This window comes from Gopherus flavomarginatus, chromosome 4 (assembly GCF_025201925.1).
Source record: "Gopherus flavomarginatus isolate rGopFla2 chromosome 4, rGopFla2.mat.asm, whole genome shotgun sequence".
Lineage (NCBI taxonomy): Eukaryota > Metazoa > Chordata > Testudines > Testudinidae > Gopherus > Gopherus flavomarginatus.
The window spans coordinates 56,294,754-56,300,753 of record NC_066620.1 but is presented as its reverse complement, the minus strand read 5'-3'; the positions used below and the strand labels follow the sequence as shown (position 1 = coordinate 56,300,753).

The following is a 6,000-nucleotide window of genomic DNA, read 5'->3' as shown; positions in this document are numbered from 1 at the left end:
CTGTATCAGGAGAGAGTGGTTTTCTTGTTTCCTACATCATCTTGGTGTCCTCCCAGTCCTTTAGAACAGAGCTGACCTATCTGGCTTGAGCTGAAATGGTGCTGAGCAGTTGTCTGGATTTAATAGTTGTTTTTTCTTGTTCTCATGTTTCCTGGAGGGAATCTCAAACTATGCTATTATGTGTGTTTTCTTGCTTTTCCGTGTTCACCCACTATGTCTGCAGAAGTTCTGCTATATTAGCTAATGCTCTGTGGTTTATCTGTCCCACTCCGTGCCATTTGCTTTTTTTGTACTGTGCTACTTGAGTTTATCCTTCCTCCATCTCTGTTTATGAGTCCTTTTTAACAACAAAACTGAACACAAAATATTCTCAGCCAGTTGTAGCAGGCCAGTGTTGTGTCACATTTCTTGCCAGGATAGTGAGCCACACCTTGGATAAGTTGTAGATCCCAGATGTTAAGCTTCTGGTGCCTTATCAGACTCCTCAGGCAGCGGTTATTGGCAATCCTTAGAAGTGCTTAAGCAGCTGGGCGGGTCCTTTTATTTGATTACACTGTCTCTCTAGCCACAGTAGGCAAAGAAATGCTGTGTCTCTTCTACCTTCCTCCCAACGTCTCCAAGAAAAAAAAGTATTGTCTGGCTAGTTCACTGGAATCACTATCTTTTTCTATTTATGTGGAAAGAACTTCTAGGGACTCTTTTGGATTATAGAGAATAAGCAGAAGTGTCTAAATGGGACATGGCCAAAGAGCATCCCACAGAAGCTACAATCAACCATGTGGCCATCCTTTGTAAGGTGTAACTGCTGAGACTTGTGGCTTCTGAATATAGCACTTATGTGGGCTGCTCACATCAAAATGATTCAATGTCTTCTGGGACTTGTCATCAGCATGAGCCATACTTCTGTATGGAAGAGGAAGGTGACTACAGACTACTTCAATTGGTGTGCAAATTAAGTGTGGTCCTTGACATCCAGGCAAATTGACAATGCAGTCTGTGATTAGGTAACGTTTGGGACCTCCTGCTGTATACCAAGGTAGGAACCTGTTACTTTGGAAATGATCTGACTAGCATACCAAGTTTTTATGTGCACTCTCTAGTGACAGGCAGGCTAAAAGATGAGAGAGAGACATCAGAGGCCTCAGTTAATCCCATTGGCTTCCAGCAGGAAGAGAATAGAGATCCAGGTATGCATCTAGCCAACCACAGAACCATTAGATCTCTGAACTATACATGAAGTTTAAAAGGGAATGTGACGTATATGATACTCCATTCTATTCAGATTCTTATGCCTCCCTGTCATAACCTATTCCCAGATTTGGACCTTAGCGTCCAAAATATGGGGGTTAGCATGAAAACCTCCAAGCTTAGTTACCAGCTTGGACCTGGTAAAGCTGCCACCACCCAAAAAATTAGAGTGTTTTGGGGCACTCTGGTCCCCCCAAAAACCTTCCCTGGGGACCCCAAGACCCAAATTCCTTGAGTCTCACAACAAAGGGGAATAAACCATTTCCCTTCCCTTCTCCCTTCCAGGTGTTCCCTCCCTGGGTTCCTGGAGAGATACACAGAAACAAGCTCCGTGAATCTAAACAGAGGGACGCCACCCTCCCTGTTTCCAGTCCTGGAAACACAAGTACTTCCCTCTTCACCCAGAGGGAATGCAAAGTCAGGCTAGTAAATCTAACACACACAGATTTCCCCCTGACTTCTTCCTCCCACCAATTCCCTGGTGAGCTACAGACTCAATTCCCTGGAGTTCTCCACCAAAGAAAAACTCCAACAGGTCTTAAAAAGAAAGCTTTATATAAAAAGAAAGAAAAAATACATAAAAATGGTCTCTCTGTATTAAGGTGACAAATACAGGGTCAATTGCTTAAAAGAAATATGAATAAACAGCCTTATTCAAAAAGAATACAATTCTGGACATTAGGGAAAACTTCCTAACTGTCAATGTGTTTAAGCACTGGAATAAACGGCATAGGAGGCTCTGAAATCTGCATCTTTGGAGGTTTTAAAGAGCAGATTAAACAAATACCTGTCAGGGATGGTCTAGGATAATACTTAGTCCTGCCACGAGTGCAGGAGACTGGACTAGATGTCCTCTAGAGGTCCCTTTCAGTCCTACAATTTTATGATTCTATGATTTACAATTTATTTGTAAGCATTTCCCCAATATTATTCCCTTAGTGCCATTGTTGCAGAGCTGCAGGACAGAAAATATGGCCTATGACTGGCATCATGATACCTATATTGTCACTAGAAAAAGCAAGTACAGTCCAAACTTTGGGAAGAATTGTGTACGTCTAGTAGTTATTGCATATGAAAATGAGCTGTCAGTTCAGCTGTGCTGATACTGGGCGTCCCATGAGGCTTTAAATAATAATTTGTTTCTTTATCTTTTTTTTTAAATGCAAGAAGAGATTATTATAGAATATGGAACTGCCTGTAAAACCTGTTTTTAGATGATCCCAGCCATTTTAAAGTAAAATACACCTTGTCAAGGTATGATTCCCAACTCTGAACCTTAGCGTCCAAAAGATGGGATACCTGCATGAATCCCTCTAAGTTTAATTACTAGCTTAGAAATGATAGAGCTGCCACCACCCAAAAATATGGTGTCTTGGGGCACTTTCTGGCCCCCAAGCCCTTCCCTGGGGAGCCCAATACCCAAAACCCCTTGGGTCTCACAACAAAGGGAAATAAAACATTCCCCCTCCTTTCTTCCTCCCAGATTCTCCCCTCCCTGGGTAACACTGGGAGATCCCTGTGATTCAACTCCTTGAATCTTAAAACAGAGAGGAAATTCACCTTCCCCCCCTTCTCTCCCCCTCCCAGACTCTCCCTGAGAGAGAGAAAGTGATCCTAACACAGAAAGAAATCAGGCTTTTCTTCCCCCGCCCTTCTCTCCTTTCTTCCACCAATTCCCTGGTGAGTGCAGACCCCCTCCCCTTGGGTCTTACACAAGAAATAAAAAAAAAATCAATCAGGTTCTTAAAAACAAAAACTTATAATAAAAGAAAGAAAAAAAGTAAAAATTGTCTCTGTAAAATCAAGATGGAAAACGTTACAGGGTCTTTCAGCTTATAGACACTAGAGAGAATCCTCCCCCCAGCACAAATACAAGTTGTAGCAAACAGATATACAATCCTTCCAGCAAAATACACATTTGCAAATAAAGAAAACAATCAAAAGACTAAACCACCTTTCTAACTGGTACTTATTAAATTCAACAGAAGAGGCTGTTTCAGAAAATTGGAGAGTCTGTATACATGTCTGGTCCCTCTCAGAACCCAGAGAGAACAAAGAAAAACCCAAAAAGCACAGACAAAGGCTTCCCTCCTCCGAGATTTGAAATTATCTTGTCTCCTGATTGGTCCTCTGGTCAGGTGTTCCAGATTTACTGGGCTAGTTAACCCTTTACAGGTAAAAGAGACATTAACCTGTAACCATCTGTTTATGACACGCCCCTCAAATCGCAGACAGTGGAGAACCTCACTGGCGGTGATTTCTTCCTAGAACTTTAAAATAAACAGATTAATTCAACACATGCACCTTTACATATACTACTGAGTATGTAAATTACAAGACTTTTTACATCTGAAGGACAATTTTTAACCAGTTGATTCTGGGAAACTTTCACGGGAGAGTGCATCAGCTACTTTGTTAGAAGCTCCTGAAATGTGTTGAATTTCAAAATCAAAATCTTGGAGAGCTAAACTCCATCGAAGCAGTTTTTTGTTGTTTCCCTTGGCAGTATGAAGCCATTTTAGCGCAGCATGGTCGGTTTGTAGCTGGAACCGCCATCCCCAAATGTATGGGCATATCTTTTCCAGGGCATACACAATGGCGTAGCATTCCTTTTCACTGATTGACCAGTGACTTTCCCTCTCAGACAGTTTTTTGCTGAGAAACATGACAGGATGGAAGTTTTGATCTGGTCCTTCCTGCATTAGAACTGCTCCTACACCACGCTGAGATGCATCTGTGTTTAGTAGGAAAGGTTTGTCAAAGGCCGGGGCCCTTAGCACAGGGTCAGACATGAGCGTCGCCTTAACCTGAGTAAAGGCCTTCTGACACTCATCAGTCCACTTAAGTGCATTCAGCTGGGTCTTTTTGGTCAGGTCGGTCAGTGGGGCAGCGATTTGGCTGTAGTGTGGTACAAATCGCCTGTAATACCAGGCCAAGCCTAAGAAGGATTGGGCCTGTTTCTTTGACTTTGGGACAGGCCACTTTTGGATAGCATCCACCTTGGCCTGTAGGGGGTTTATGGTTCCTTAACCCACCTGGTGTCCCAGGTAAGTCACTCTATTTTGGCCTATTTGACACTTTTTGGCCTTAACCGTTAATCCTGCCTGCCTGATGCGCTCAAAGACTTTTTCCAGGTGTTCTAGGTGTTCGGGCCATGAATCAGAAAAAATGGTCACATCACCGAGGTAGGCAACTGCATATTCTCCCAATCCTGCTAGGAGACCATCTACAAGTCTTTGAAAGGTGGCGGGTGCATTTCGCAGCCCGAAAGGAAGCACATTAAATTCATACATCCCTGCATGGGTGGTGGTTGCTGTCCTTTCCTTGGCAGGTTCATCTAGCGGTACTTGCCAGTACCCCTTGGTTAAGTCTATTGTAGATATGAACTTGGCACGTCCCAACTTCTCCAATAGCTTATAGGTGCGTGGCACTGGATAGTTGTCTGGGCGAGTTACCGCATTTAGCTTACGGTAGTCCACGCAAAAGCGTATTTCCCCATCTGGTTTGGGTACCAGAACCACTGGAGATGCCCATGCACTGGTAGATGAGCAGATTATACCCATCTATAGCATGTTTTGGAGCTCCTGTTCTATAGCAGCTTGGGCATGAAGAGACACCCGGTAGGGTGGGGTTCTAACTGGGTGAGCATTACCTGTGTCAATGGAGTGGTATGCCTGTTCAGTCCATCCCGGGGTGGCTGAGAACAATGAGGTGAAGCTAGTGCACAGCTCCTTGATCTGTTGCCGCTGCAGACGTTACAGGGTTGTGGAGAGGTTCACCTCTTCCACGCCACCGTCACTTTTTCCTTCTTAGTAGACACCTTCAAGCCACTCAGTGTCATCTCCTCCCTGGGCTGTAAACTGACAAACCTGTAAGTCTCTGGAATAAAAGGGCTTGAGAGAATTAACATGGCACACTCTAGGCTTTAGGGAGGAATTGGGAAATGCTATGAGGTAGTTAACAGCTCCCAGGCACTCTTGGACCGTGAATGACCCTTCCCATGATGCTTCCATCTTATGGGCCTGTTGCGCCTTTCCAGACCATAACCTGGTCTCCTACCTTGAAGGAACGCTCTCTGGTATGTCTATCATACCAGGCCTTTTGTTCTTTCTGAGCATCCTTTAGGTTTTCTTTAGCAAGGGCTAACAAGTGTCGGAGGGTGCTTTGTAGGTTGCTTACAAAGTCTAGAATGTTAGTTCCTGGAGAAGGCGTAAATCCCTCCCATTGCTGCTTCACCAACTGTAATGGCCCCTTAACCTCGTGGCCATACACAAGTTCAAACGGTGAAAACCCTAAACTGGGATGTGGTACAGCCCTGTAGGCAAACAGCAACTGCTGCAACACTAGGTCCCAGTCATAGGAGTGTTCATTCACGAATGTACGTATCATGGCCCCCAAAGTTCCATTAAACCTCTCCACCAGGCCATTGGTTTGATGGTGGTAAGGGGTGGCAACCAAGTGATTCACCCCATGAGTTTCCCACAGTTCTTTCATGGTTCCTGCCAGGAAATTAGATCCTGAATCTGTAAGGATATCAGAGGGCCAACCTACCCTGGCAAAAATGTCTGTTAGGGCCCGGCACACAGTGTTAGCCCTGGTGTTGCTTAGAGCTACTGCTTCCGGCCATCGGGTAGCAAAGTCCACGAAAGTCAGTATGTACTGCTTTCCTATGGGGACCTCTTTTGGGAAAGGACCCAGGATATCCACAGCTACTCACTGAAATGGGAGCTCAATTATGGGGAGTGGCTGGAG

At 44.5% G+C, this 6,000-nt stretch overlaps 1 protein-coding gene across 2 annotated transcripts in view; it reads left to right on the top strand.

Moving 5' to 3' along the window:
* Positions 1 to 577: 577 nt before the first annotated feature.
* LBR (lamin B receptor) overlaps positions 578 to 6,000 on the top strand; it is a 98,651-nt gene continuing 93,228 nt past the window's right edge. For both annotated transcript variants that reach the window (XM_050948549.1, XM_050948548.1), the window contains exon 1: positions 578 to 1,036. The gene's annotated coding sequence lies outside the window, so the exon portion shown is untranslated. The remainder of the gene's footprint in view (positions 1,037 to 6,000) is intronic.